This window comes from Mytilus edulis, chromosome 12 (assembly GCF_963676685.1).
Source record: "Mytilus edulis chromosome 12, xbMytEdul2.2, whole genome shotgun sequence".
Lineage (NCBI taxonomy): Eukaryota > Metazoa > Mollusca > Bivalvia > Mytilida > Mytilidae > Mytilus > Mytilus edulis.
In genome coordinates, this window is record NC_092355.1 from 36,515,684 (window position 1) to 36,530,359 (window position 14,676).

A 14,676-nucleotide genomic window follows, 5' to 3' on the forward strand; every position below is an offset into this window, starting at 1 on the left:
TCGAACATCGTTATGTTTTCAGAGATTGCAATGATGGAACTTGAATAAACGTTGTGTATGCTATTGAATGTATTGTTTTCTATCCATTTGAAAATAATAAACTTGTTCCCCGAACTATACATATGAATACCACTCTCTAAGAATTGGGATATACAGTATCAATGTATCAGTACGTCCGCCTGTGATCGAGTCTGTCCCTTGAAAGGTTAATTTTATTATTCTTTGAAAAAAACTAATTAGCTCTTTTTCAGTTTGTAAGTGATAATTTTCTATTGCGTAATACTTTTTAAATCCCCTGCATTTTCCCATGAAATGAACAATGTAATGAGTTCACATGAGGAGCAACATTAGTCATCCTTCTGAAATAAATCAGATCACCCTAGTTTTTGATGAGATTTTTGTAACTTAATCTTCAGCTTGCTATGTAATATTTTTTTGTTTGTTGCACGTGTAGTCGTTTTTTTCAACTGATGAGATTAAATGAATCTTTGTTTTTGCATCTGTCTGTCGAGGTAAATCATTCGTCATTTTTTTTGGTTATCTATAGAATACGTATACCGGATGGATCACGAATTATACATAGTTCTTAATTTGTTATAAAGATCATACATAAAAAACAAATATCTTTAGATAAAAGAAACCCCTTTTTTATTTGTAATTGTGTATCTGTACCAATATAAAAAAAGTGACAATTTATACAGCCCGACAGAAGTTAAGCACCACCTTAATATAACTGGCAATTTATTATTATTTACTATTGGGAAAAACAATTAGTTTTGGTGTTATGAATTGTCCATATCATATTTTGTAGTAAGTCATCACTTCGGTTTTATCATATATATATCTATTATTTAGTCATTTAAAAAAAAAAATTATTTGCAAAAGTAGGAATTATTTTAAATGATAGGGATGTTATTATTCCAGACAGAAAATTCTAGCCGTATTGGTCAGAACTTTTTGGAACTTTTGGTCCTCAATGCTCTTCAACTTAGTCCTTGTTTTGGCTTTTGAACTTTTGCATCTGAGCGTCACTGGTTAGTCTTGTGTGGACGAATCGCTCGTCTGGCGTACTAACTTTTAAATCATGTACCTTTTATTAGCTATTATTGGTGTGTTTTTTTGTCCTATATGTTCTCCCACTTATTTGTATTGTAGTCCTGTCATGTAATGTTGTAATTTAACTGTTATATTTAACATTGCCATAAAAGCGGAAGGTTTGGCATGTCATAAAACCAGGTTCAACTCTTACTTTTTTTCTTAAAATGTACTGTATCAAGTCATAAAAATGGCCATTATTATATTATAATTCGTGTATCTGTGTGTTACTTTTTAATGTTGTGTTTCTGTTCTGTCGTCGGTCTCCTGATATATTTGACGTGTTTCCCGCTTTTAAGGGTGTACACCGGATTTGCTCTTTTTTTTTTCTCAATCGATTGATAAGTTTTGAACAGCGGTATACTTCTGTTGACTTTATTTAAATCCAGTTTAAATCAACTATTTTCGACATTAGAAAATATCTGTACCAAATCAGGAATATGACAGTTGTTATCTATTCGTGTTATGTGTTTGATCATTTGCATTTTCCATTTGATTCGGGACTTTCCTATTTGATTTTGTCTCGACGATCAGTATTCTTGAGATTTTACATTTTTTACAAATATCATTTTAAAACTTTTTAACTAGCATTGCTTAACGCCACATCTCTAAGCTTTTCGATTTGGTACATGATGGTTTACACAGTTTGAACAACTCGTTCTTTTATCATTAGTTTTTGAAAAAAAAGAACAATTCATTGAGATGCATTTGTCTCTGTATCACCATTGTTAAAGATTCTACAGTATTGGACGAATGAAGACCTTTACTAATCTGTAGAAAGCAGGACCATAAGAAACGATTAAGTTACGCATGCATTACAATATTTAGTCCATATTTAACATGTTAGTATCTTTTGTCTACATTTTCCTAGTCATGACATGTTGTATCCCTCTTTACATTACTGCTTATTTTTATTATTATGATTTATTGCAAATAAAGTCTTTCGTCGATTTTTCTGTTGAATTTTTATTCATGTTTTATGCCATCTGATATTGATCGAGTATATGCTTAGATGTAAGATAAGAGACACAGATTATAAAAAAGTAAACATTTTTTTTTTACTTTTTGCAAATCAACAATCCTGGATAATCTGATTGATTTAGTAGAAAATCACAACAAATATTCAATATTATGTATCTTTTATTACGTGTGAAATATGAATTTCAGTAACCTATTGTAATGACATAAAAGTATCCTTTTTAATTCAAACTCTTCAGTAATTATAGACATACAATTTAAACATATTAAACAAACAACAGTTATAAAGAAACGCAATTTTCAAAATAGCTATCATAATCAATGTACAATTAAAAGTTACATACACTAAAATGTATTATGTTAGTCATTGAAATTTAATACCAATGCCTTCAGTACATTTAGATCAACACAGCATTGTAAAATGTGATTATATTTCGGATAAATATCGTACTGTTGCCCTTACTGCTTCACACGTTTTTGACATAGTCCATCATTCTGAAATGTATAATTATCCCCGTTTTATAAAATGAAATTATGTTGGAAATATTTCAGTATTACATTTTTTAATCTTAATTCATACTACAAAAATGTATACTATTCGCTTTTTGTTTGATTACGCATGTTAATTACAGCACATACTGTTTACAAACTTTCAGCAAATACAAAAAATCGTGTGACACGGTTATCAGTATTCGGAGCAAATATTTTCCAGACGATAAATATAACACGTAAAACATTAAAATGCAAATGAACGAAAAAGAAAATGTTTTGTTTTAATTGATATTGTTATTGATAATTCCATGAACCTTGTTAATAATTTTTTTTAAAACATTGTTTACTTTGTATGTAAAAGCGTTTCACAACGAACGATTACATCTTAGTAATATGATCATAATAAAATTTGTTTGTATTTGAAACAAAACATTTTCGTTGCATATTTAAGGCACTTACCCCATGCAGTTGCCGCACGTTAATCCGCTAAAAAATAATAGAAATCAAAATCAAAATCTAGTGTTATCACGAACTTTAGAATCGATGTTACCTTATTTGTCCAATACGTGTAGACCGTTTTCTAAATTCTTGACAGAAAAAAAATTAATAATAATCAGTTCGGTAAGGGCCATATTTCGCTCCGATTATAAAATGTAATGTTACAAGATACAACAGGTTTTAAGTTGACTTGAATACACGTGGAAAAGTTAAATAGAAAAGGGGACCATTTTAGGCCCTTATCAAAACTACTCCTTTGTATTTCCAATTAAGTCACATTGAATCTCACTGACCTTTTATCAAACCGCATATTGGTCCAAATGATCTCAAATATGTTTAGTTTTGCTTTGTGCACAATTAGTGATATTTGTGGGAGAAATACATGATTAATCCTATTATATCAGTGATGACCTTTAAAACATTACATTGTATGAAAATTTGTGCACCATATATTATCCTTCCTTTCACATTATAATACTCTTTTGTACTTTTAAAATATACTTTTGAATCATAATATGTATCTTACTCTGCAGAAAACACGAATTGACTTGTTGATAGCTACCCTGTGTAATTTTTGCTTTTAATTTTCAAATGATTGATCGTATTCACCAAAAGGGCATAACGATAGTATGCAGTAAACATGCAAATGAGAAAGAAATAAGCTTCCATTGCTATGCGCTCTTAATCTACCTTGAGAAATAAGTTAAAATAAGTTAATATGATTTAATGATTAATTTAGACGAATCAATCAATTGTGTTGCCTCGAGTGCTGGAAAAGGAAAATGAATGCATGTGTAATGTAGAGAAAAACAATATCGAGTCCTATATTGTAGACAATATAGTGATTGATCTTGTGTATGCATGTCAAGACTAGTTTTAAACTTCAAATATGGTGTCAACTTTATGGTTGTTATGCTAGTGGTCAACATCCAATGAGTAAATAATAATGATTGAAATACTTAAAAGGGAAAGCAATTTCTTTATTTAACAGTTTTTTCCGTGTATTGCATTGCAGTTAGAATTATAAATATTCCTCTTATTCAAACATGAACTTGATACTTACTAACTGATAAAAAAAAAGAATTGTTATTTTAGTGTGTTTACCATCACTGGTGAATTTTAAATATTTGTGTATTGCCTTGTCATGAATTGCAAAAAGGTATTTCACTTTTGATATTAAGGCTATATATAACAGATTATGCTACTTCATGTATTTTCATCTCCTAATTAATAAACTATGCTTGTTAGTTATAAAGATTCCGAAATATCTTTAATGAAATTCCACCAAAGTTTATATGCAATGCAAATAAATATGAAGTTTTAAAACAATCATTTGTATTGATTTAAATTGACGACTGAAATAGCAACATATGTGTCGTTTAAAGAAACACTATTATCAACCAATGACGATAACAATAACGATATTTGTTCTTACAATGCATGTATGCTCGACAAACACATGTGTTATGCTTCAAATATGGTGTCAATTTTCAGTTGTTTCGTTTATGGTAAACGCCCGATGAGTTAATAAGTTGGCTTGTGGGCTTCATCGGAACATTTCTTTCTGTGTGTAACCGTATACACTGTTATAGATAGTGCCTCACAGTTTAAGTAATACCATTATGGCCATATTATACAGTTTATCGGGGATACATTGTCTCTTGAAATAGTAATGTTGATGTGTGATAATGATTACGAAATGTCTTAAATACATGTTAAGTTATCTATAATTTAATTTACAAATACTCCTATGCATCAAACATCAACTTGCTACTTACAGACTGAAAACAAAGAATTTAAAAGTTGCATTATTCTTTTCACCATCGTTGAATCTTTTTTTATTAAGTTGTGTATAGCTATGTCATGAATCGCAAAATAAGTATTGTTTTTTACTTTGCAGCTTTATAGAACAGTTGATGCTTGATTTTTATATTATAATTTTTGATCTTATGTGTGTTTGACAAAGATATTTGTGATGCTGCCAATAAGTTTTAAATTTTCTGTTCGTTTTGCTCGTGATCAACAGCCGATTAGTCAATAAGAAATCTTTATATCTTATAAATTTATTTCTGTATGTAACCGTATTCCATTTTATAAATATTGGTAAAGTAATAACTGAATTGCCATATTATACAGTTTATCGGAAATACATTTTCTTTTTAAATAGCAATGTTGATGTGTGATAATGAAAACGAAATGTCTTTAATATATACATGTCCAACTATTGATATTTGCATCAAACATATAGAGTTTCCATGAAGCAGTCGTTGGTGATGTTTGAACTGCAAATTACATGTCTATCAAGTACAACAACACCATATAGAGCCATTTACTCAAAACATCATAAATGTTGCTCGTAGGTATATTTGACTAAACTGGTTTCAAGCTTCTAGTGTCAATTTGCAGTTCATTTTCCTCGTGGTCAACGGCCAAAAAGAAATGAATAATAATTGCAATATTAAGAGGGGAAATAGTTTTCAAAGGTACCAGGATTATAATTAAGAACACCAGACGCCCATTTCGTCTACATAAGACTTACCAGTGACGCTCATGTCTAAATATTTATAAAGGTATATAAAAATAGCATTGAGGAACTAACATTCAAAAAAGTTGTGCCAAATACGGCTTAGGTAATCTATTCCTGGGACAAGAAAATCTTTAGTTTCACGAAAAAATCTAAGTTTTTTAAACTGGAAATGTATATAAATGACCAAATAGTTATTATGTGTATTGCATTGCAATTCAAATTACAAACACTTCTCTACATCAAACATCAACTTGCTACTTACAGACTGAAAAAAAAAATGTTACATTATTCTTTTCACTATCATTGATGATTTTTATAATGTTGTGTATAGCAATGTCATGAATCGCTAAATGAGTATTTTTTTTTTACTTTTCAGCTTTATAGAACAGTTGATGCTTGTTTGTTTTAAAGATTCAAAAATGTTGTTACTAAACTTCCAACAATTTATACATGCATTTAAATGACTATGATGTGTTGATGTAGCAAATATTTGTGTTGACTTGAATTGACAGCTGGAACATGTGGAATAGCAACATATGTGTTGTGTTATGAAAACCCGTAATTAAGCAATGACGTAACACATCCTGATTTTTGATCTGATGTATGCTGGTAAAAGACATTTAAGATGCTTCAAATACGTTGTCAATTTTCAGTTCGTTTCGCTAGTGATCAACAGCCGAACAGTACAAAAAAAAGGATTGAGCTCGTTATCAGGGAAATTATTTTCAGAATTAAACCAATACAATGTTACAGGTATTGCCTAGCATATTACCTAATATTCTTATGATCATATTATACAGTTCATCTTTTTTCTGTTGAACAGTAATGTTGATGTGTAATAAGGATTTCGAAAATGTTTGTTATAATTGTCAAACTATTTCTATTGGCATTCAAATAATATGGTGTTTCGATGAATCAGAAATTTGGGTTGTCTTGACGACTTGAGCAACAACATAAATACATGTGTCATGAGGAGAAAAACAATATTCTATCAATGTATAACATTAGTTTTTTTCCATCATTGATATATTTTTTTCATTTTGTGTATTGTAATGTTTTGCATTGCAAATTGAGTCTTTATTTATTTTTCCTTTAAAGCTATATAGAATAATTGATCAGAATTGAATCTTCAATTGAATAAGTTACGTTTGTTTGCAATAAAGATTCCGATGTGTTTCTAATGAACTTCAAATAATTTATATATTATGCAATTATCGGAATTAAGTTTTCTTTTGAAATAGTAATGTTGATGTGTGATCAGGATCAATAAATGTCTGTAAATGTCTATAAGCTATTTCTATGAGCTTTACAAAATGTGGTGTTTTGATGAAGCAGTCATTGATGTTACTTTGAAGACTTAAACAGCAACATACATGTGTGTGTAAAGTAGAGAAAATCTATATTAAGATATATACTGCAGACATCAAGTTTGTGAACTTATGTAAGCTTGACAAGACTGGTGTTATGCTTCAAATATGGTGTCAGTTATTTGTTCATTGTCCTCGCGGTCATCGGCCAATCAGTAAATACTAGTTATTGTAATATTTGAAAGGGAAAACAATTTATTGTTCTAACAGCTATTACGTGTATTGCATTGCAGTTTGAATTATAAATACTTCTCTAATCAAACTTGAACTTGCTACTTACTGACTGAAAAAAAAGAATGTTACATTAGTCTGTTTTCAGCATCATTGATAATTTATAATGTTTATGTATTGCCATGTTATGAATTTCAAAATGGATATTAATTTATTTTTCCATCAAAGTTACATGTATATAAAATTATTGATCAGAATTGAATCGTCCATTGAATGAGTTACGCTTGTTTGCATCAAAGATTTAGATGTGTTTCTAATGAACTTCAAACAATTTATATATTATGCAATTATCGGAATTAAGTTTTCTTCTGAAATAGTAGTTTTGATGTGTGATCAGGATTAAGAAATGTCTTTAAATGTCTTTAAGCTATTTCTATGAGCTTTACCAAATGTGGTGTTTTGATGAAGCAGTCATTGATGTTGCTTTGAAGACTTAAACAGCAACATACATGTATGTGTAAAGTAGAGAAATATATATTGAGCTATATACTACAGACATCAAGTTGGTGTTCTTATGTAAGCTTGACAATAGTTATTGTTATATTTGAAAGGGAACACAATTTAACAGCTATTATGTGTATTGCATTGCAGTTTGAATTATAAATACTTCTCTAACCAAACTTGGACTTGCTACTTACGTACTGAAAAACAAACGAATGTTACATTAGTCTTTTTCAGCATCATTGATTTTTTTTATAATTGTTATGTGTTGTAGTGTAATGAATTTCAAAATGGGTATTAATTTATTTTACCATTGAAGTTATATAGAATAATTGATCAGAATTGAATCGTCCTTTGAATAAGTTACGCTTGTTTGTAGTAAAGAGTCCGATATGTCTCTAATGAACTTCAAACAATTTATATATTATGCAATTATCGGAATTAAGTTTTCTTTTGAAATAGTAATGTTGATGTGTGATCAGGATTAAGAAATGTCTGTAAATGTCTACAAGCTATTTCTATGAGCTTTACAAAATGTGGTGTTTTGATGAAGCAGTCATTGATGTTGCTTTGAAGACTTAAACAGCAACATACATGTACGTGTAAAGTAGATAAAATCTATATTGAGAAATATACTGCAGACAATAAGTTGGTGTTCTTATGTAAGCTTGACAAGACTGGTTTTATGCTTCAAATATGGTGTCAGTTATGTGTTTATTGTCCTCGTGGTCATCGGCCAATGATGAAATAATAGTTATTAGAATATTTGAAAGGGAAGACAAGTTCTTGTTCTAACAGCTATTACGTGTATTGCATTGCAGTTTGAATTATAAATACTTCTCTAATCAAACTTGAACTTGCTACTTACAGACTGAAAAAAAGGAATGTTCCATTATTCTTTTTTAGCATCATTGATTATTTTATAATTCATATGTAATGCCATGCATGTAATGAATTTCAAAATGGGTCTTAATTTATTTTTCCATTCAAGCGATATAGAATACTTGATCAGAATTGAATCGTCCATTGAATAAGTTACACTTCTTTGCAGTTAAGATTCCGATATGTCTCTAATGAACTTCAAATAATTTATATATTATGCAATTATCAGATTTAAGTTTTCTTTTGAAATAGTATTGTTGATGTGTGATCAATATTTAGAAATGTCTTTAAATGTCTTTAAGCTATTTCTATGAGTTTTACAAAATGTGGTGTTTTGATGAAGCAGTCATTGGTTTTACTTTGAAGACTTAAACAGCAACATACATGTATGTGTAAGGTAGAGAAAATATATATTAAGCTATTTACTGCAGACATCAAGTTGTTGTTCTTATGTAAGCTTGACAAGATTGATTTTACGCTTCAAATATGGTGTCAGTTATTTCTTCATTTTGCTCATGGTCAACGGCCAATGAGTATATACTAGTTATTGTAATATTTAAAAAGGAAAACAATAATATTTTCTCGCGGTTCGAAGTAAAGCGGGAAAATATTGTATTGACGTTATGGGTAATATGCGTATGATCCAATCAGAGGGGGGATTTAAATCCGGGTATTATGTATGTTTGATTTGTTTGTCACTTTCTAGCCGCCGTTCGTATGTGCATGACTTAAACTTAAGTCATAATGTATATATAGTTATATATTTTTGAAGTATTTTATTTTTGTTCAAAATTGTGTGTTCGTCATCTCTCTCGTTATATAAGGTAAGGTCTGGCTACCTTTTTCCTGAGATAGGCTTGGCATTGTTGTCGGATACAGGTTTCCATTTTAAAAAAAATGGTTTTTCCTGGACGGCCTCTAATATCTGTGAGGGAAATGTTTTAGAAAATTTAAGAGAGAGTGTATAGAAGCATTGAGTTGCGACATGTTTATTATTTGTTGTTTGAAACAATATTGTATGTGTTATAATAAAATTACATCCGGCGTCCATCAAATACGGCGAGCGAGCGGCAAATTGATATTTGCGTTTGTGTTGTTTTATGTATAGGCATATATAGTATAGATAATACTTTGTTATTCTAACAGCTATTACGTGTATTGCATTGCAGTTGAATTACAAATACTTCTCTAATCAAACTTGAACTTGCTACTTACATACTGAAAAGAAAAAACTAATGTTACATTAGTCTTTTTCAGCATCATTGATTATTTTATAATTTTTATGTATTGCCATGTAATGAATTTAAAAATGAATATTAATTTATTTTTCCATTCAAGCTATATAGAATATTTGATCAGAATTGAATCTTCCATTGAATAAGTTACGCTTGTTTGTAGTAAAGATTCCGATGTGTCTCTAATGAACTTCAAACAATTTATATATCGGAATTAAATTTTCTTTTGAAATAGTGATGTTGATGTGTGATCAGGATTATGAAATGTCTTTGAATGTCTATAAGCTATTTCTATGAGCTTTACAAAATGTGGTGTTTTGATAAAGCAGTCATTGATGTTGCGTTGAAGACTTAAACAGCAGCATACATGTATGAGTAAAGTAGAGAAAATCTATATTCAGCTATATACTGCAGAAGTTGGTGTTCTTATGTAAGCTTGACAAGACTGGTTTTATGCTTCAAATATGGTGTCTGTTATTTGTTCATTGTCCTCGTGGTCATCGGCCAATGAGTAAATAATAGTTATTGTAATATTTAAAAGGGAAAACAATTTCTTGTTCTAACAGCTATTACGTGTATTGCATTGCAGTTTGAATTATAAATACTTCTCTTATCAAACTTGAACTTGCTACTTACTTACTGAAAAAAAGGAATGTTACATTAGTCTGTTTCAGTATCATTTATTATTTTATATTTTTTATGTATTGCTATGTAATGAATTTCAAAATGGGTATTTAATTTTTGACATTGAGCTATATAGCACAGTTTATCAGAATGGTATATTATATTAAATACGTTATTCATGTTTTTTCGAAAGATTTCGATATGTCTTAAATGAACTTCAAACATATCAGATATGCATCAAAAGAAATTTGATGTTCTGATGAAGCAATCATTTGTGTTGGCTTGGATTTCCGGCTGGAAAAACAACATATATTTCGTGTTTAGACGAATGATAATCAACCAATAACGATAAACATAATAATTTCTGCTGTTATGTCTCTTTGACAAAGACATAAGTTGCGATTGTTTACATATGGCGTCAATTCTGAGTTCGTTATGCTCGTGGTCAATGGCTGATTGGTCAATAAGAAGGCTTGAGATCTTTATAGGATAATTTATATCTGTATTTAAATGTATGCAGTGTTAAAGGTATTTTCATTGATAACATTATAGCCATATTATACAGTTTGTAAGAATGAAATTTACTTTTGAAATGTTGATGTTATATAAGGATTTCGATATGTTTTTAATAAAAGTCAAGCTTTTTTCATTTTATTGAAACAATATGATTTCTTGAAGAAGCAGTCATTTGTGTTGCCTTGAAGACTTGAACAGTATCATACATGTATATGTCAATTGGGGAAAAACATATTGAGCCATATACTATTATCATCATAGTTGTTGCTCTTATGTAGGCTTGACAAGACTGTTTTTATGCTTCAAATATGGTGTACATTCTTTGTTTATTTTCCTTGTGTGCAACGGCTATGGAGTTAATAAGTAGAATTGTAATCCTTCATTTTTAAAAAAGTTCATTTTTTAACCGAACATATAATTTCAGGTATTGCATTGCAGTTTAAGTAAGAAATAATTCAACCTTGAACTTGCTACTTACAATCTGGCCCCGGCGCCATAAAACTTTTTTTTGCTGCGTAAAAAAATATTCTCAGAATGAATTATTTTACTCAGCTAAGAATGAGAAATTTTTTATCCGCCATAAAAAAATATTCTCAACGTTGAGAATATTCTCAGCTGAGATTTTTTTTTTCTCAGCTGAGTATTTTTTTCTCAGTGACGTAAGTGGTAAAATAGTTGTTTGAAAACTAAAACGTATACCAAACTTCTCTAAAACGCAGTTTTATCTCTTAAGAAATAATGTAAAACATTAAAAGAATCTATGATAGATAAGATGACAAGTAGCATTTAGTAGGCATCTGTAACCACAGTCTTGACAAAAAGTCACAGAATATAAAGTCGGCAAATAATTTGTGTTATTATAAAAAATATAGAACCTAATAGATATTATAAGAGAAAGATCTTGAAATACTTGAGTTATTTACCCGTATCTTCTTATAAATATGTATATATGTATATATATTTTTTTATATTTCTTTATTTAGATCTATATTTTGTATTTTTTTAAAAGATAAAATGCAATCTTCGTTGACGTTTACGTGAAGAGTGCTTTCTTTCACGTCCGCACTTCTATCGAGTATGGCGTGCCAAATAAACATTTTGAAAAGATAATTATTACGGATCAATAACATACATTATGTATTCAGACGACATAAGACAACATGTGACAATTTTAAGAGAAACAGAGCTGCTTTTTTCTCACATCTACAATGGAAAAAAAACAACCCAAAAAAACGACAAACCAAATATGTTTAAATCAATATGAAAGCCAGTAAATAATTTGAATCCGTTTTCAAGATATATGTAACTTTAATAATAATATAAATCTGATACAGAATTTAACATGTTTAATACGATTTAACAATTATGCAAGTAGTCATAAAAATTGCTCTGCATAATGAGTTTAATATTATATTGCACAGGAAGAGAAAATAAAAAGTACGACGTCGTGTGAGAAGGCATGGCATATATATTTAATGTCCATTACAGTTATTAACAACACCTTGTACAAATATTATTTTCGAAAATAAAAACAGTTAAATAAAACAAACAAAACTATCCGATTTACGAGGGTCATGAAAAGGGGAGTAGGGGAAGATGTTCTATTTTTCTCTATTCGGTAAGAAATATTTTCTGTAAAATTCTGATCGTGCATATGGAAATTTCCTTCTGTATCATGATTTTGACATGATAAATGATTTGTCTGGATCAACGACATATGTATGACAACAATACCCCCCCCCCCCGAATCTGTCACCTTACTACTGTACTGCACAAATGATACATTCCTGCATATCAATATTTTAACTAATATCTGTTTAAAACCAAACAAGGGGGGGGGGGAGGATTTTTTTTACTTTCTTTGTAAAACTTTTGATATCTAAGATAATAAATAGAAGATAGGATGACATAACATGTGGGTATATTTGATTTATACATGTATTTGGTTTAGTAGATATGAGGTACCGGTACTGCAATCTAATTGATGTACCAGTAGTAAATTGTAAAAATAAATTTAAGAGAGAAAAGACATTGATAAGTCCAACTGTCCAAAAATATATAAAAAAATTGCATATCTATCATCTATGTTGGAGCATATATTTGAAATTTATTGGAAGTGAACAAAACACAAAAAAAAAAAAAAATCGAAAACAATGTAATTATCCGTCCTCGAGTATCAGTCAAACAGCCCTTACCAAAAAATGTTGTATTAAATTGCAATGAATTATGGATCTTACAAAACTGGAACATAAGACGTAGTACTGTAAGCATGCTGGCGAACGTGAGCTCAGACTTTTTGACTCTGTATTTCTATTTAAAGTCATAATAAACAAGTGACCGGTGAAAAATAATGTTATTCCAATTATTGAACAAATGCATACAAACATCATAAACTAAGTCTTCTGTGCACATTTTATATTTTTTTTCGCATAAATTTCGTATAATCGTCAATTTGTTTTTCAATCGGTCAGTGTTGTAAAAATATAGCAGGTAATTAAAGTTCGTGTTTTGAAGCCGAAGTTTAACGATTGTCACCTGTTTGTCAACAATCCACCAAAAAGCATGGATATTGAGCACGTGTTTAACATGTACAATCAGATAATAGTTTATTTTAAGGACATTCATGCGTATTGCGATCACCGGATTTTTACGAGATGGGTCACACGGAGGTCACTTTGCATACGGAAAATATGTCGGGGAATTGCTTCCTGGAAGGAAACAATTAGAATAATGTAAACTTCTTCTTAATATGAACAAATTAAAGAATTTTCTTCAGAAAAAAGTATATGTACATAAGTTTTATAACGAAAACTATCCATTGAGTTATAAAAAACATATGCATTATTTTTTTTTAATTTGAGGTTTCTTATGACTTTAATTACCGTTAGTTGTTCATTTATAAATTTTGAAAAATCTAAAGAAACTGAGATTTCAACTCGGACAAAGTTGACCTTCGTCTCTTTGCCATATTTCTGATTTGTTGTTTTCAATTTGTTTTCCACTATTGCAGCGATTTTGTCAATGATCATATTGGTCTGATCTCTGACACGAACTGTTTTATTATGGGGTAATGTTTGTGTAATTTCTGACACAATGCAGGAGAAGGATGTTATGTTGACTTTGTCTGTAATAGTGGACGAAATGATACGTCAAGATTTGTTAACTCCTGATGCAAGATCGTGATTTTTTAGCAAAATACTGATGGTTATGGATGTACAGAAATTGCACTGCTTACGTACATCAATTGACCAATTCCGATTACGACCAGTTCAATATTTCACTCGTTTTACCTTATTCTTAATTTTTATATAAGAAAATTGTACATTTTAGCACCCCATTTTTCAGTCTTTTTTCTCTTTCTTTTTTTTTTTGGCACATTTTTTCTTCGCCTCGTTTATGTGGGTAATTTCTAAGAAAGATCAGATATTCAAGCGTCAAGCGTTAAAAGTGAAGAATTATTTACAATGAGAAGCTGTTTAATTGGTCGCTTTTTTTGTAGTATCTTTTAAAATTTGGTAAGATTAATATGGTACAACCAACTAACAAAGATGGGGTTATCAACTTACATTCTTAATTTTCATATGCTTTTACAGAATTATGAGACATATTTCAGTCGTTTTACCTTACTCTTATTTTTTATGTAAAAAATGCACATTTAAGCACCCCATTAATCAGCTCTTTTAGACAACATTGATTTTGAGTATTCATCCTAAAAAATGTATGAAAAAAATATGTTAAGGAATAAAGATGTATATGTTCCTTTGGATAGAATTTGATTTAAGGTGATAAG

The 14,676-nt window shown here is 29.7% G+C and overlaps 1 protein-coding gene across 3 annotated transcripts in view; it reads right to left on the bottom strand.

Annotated features, from left to right (window-relative positions):
* The window catches only part of LOC139498378 (aquaporin AQPAn.G-like), a 337,743-nt gene that overhangs the window by 23,541 nt on the left and 299,526 nt on the right, over positions 1–14,676 (bottom strand). The window lies entirely within an intron of this gene.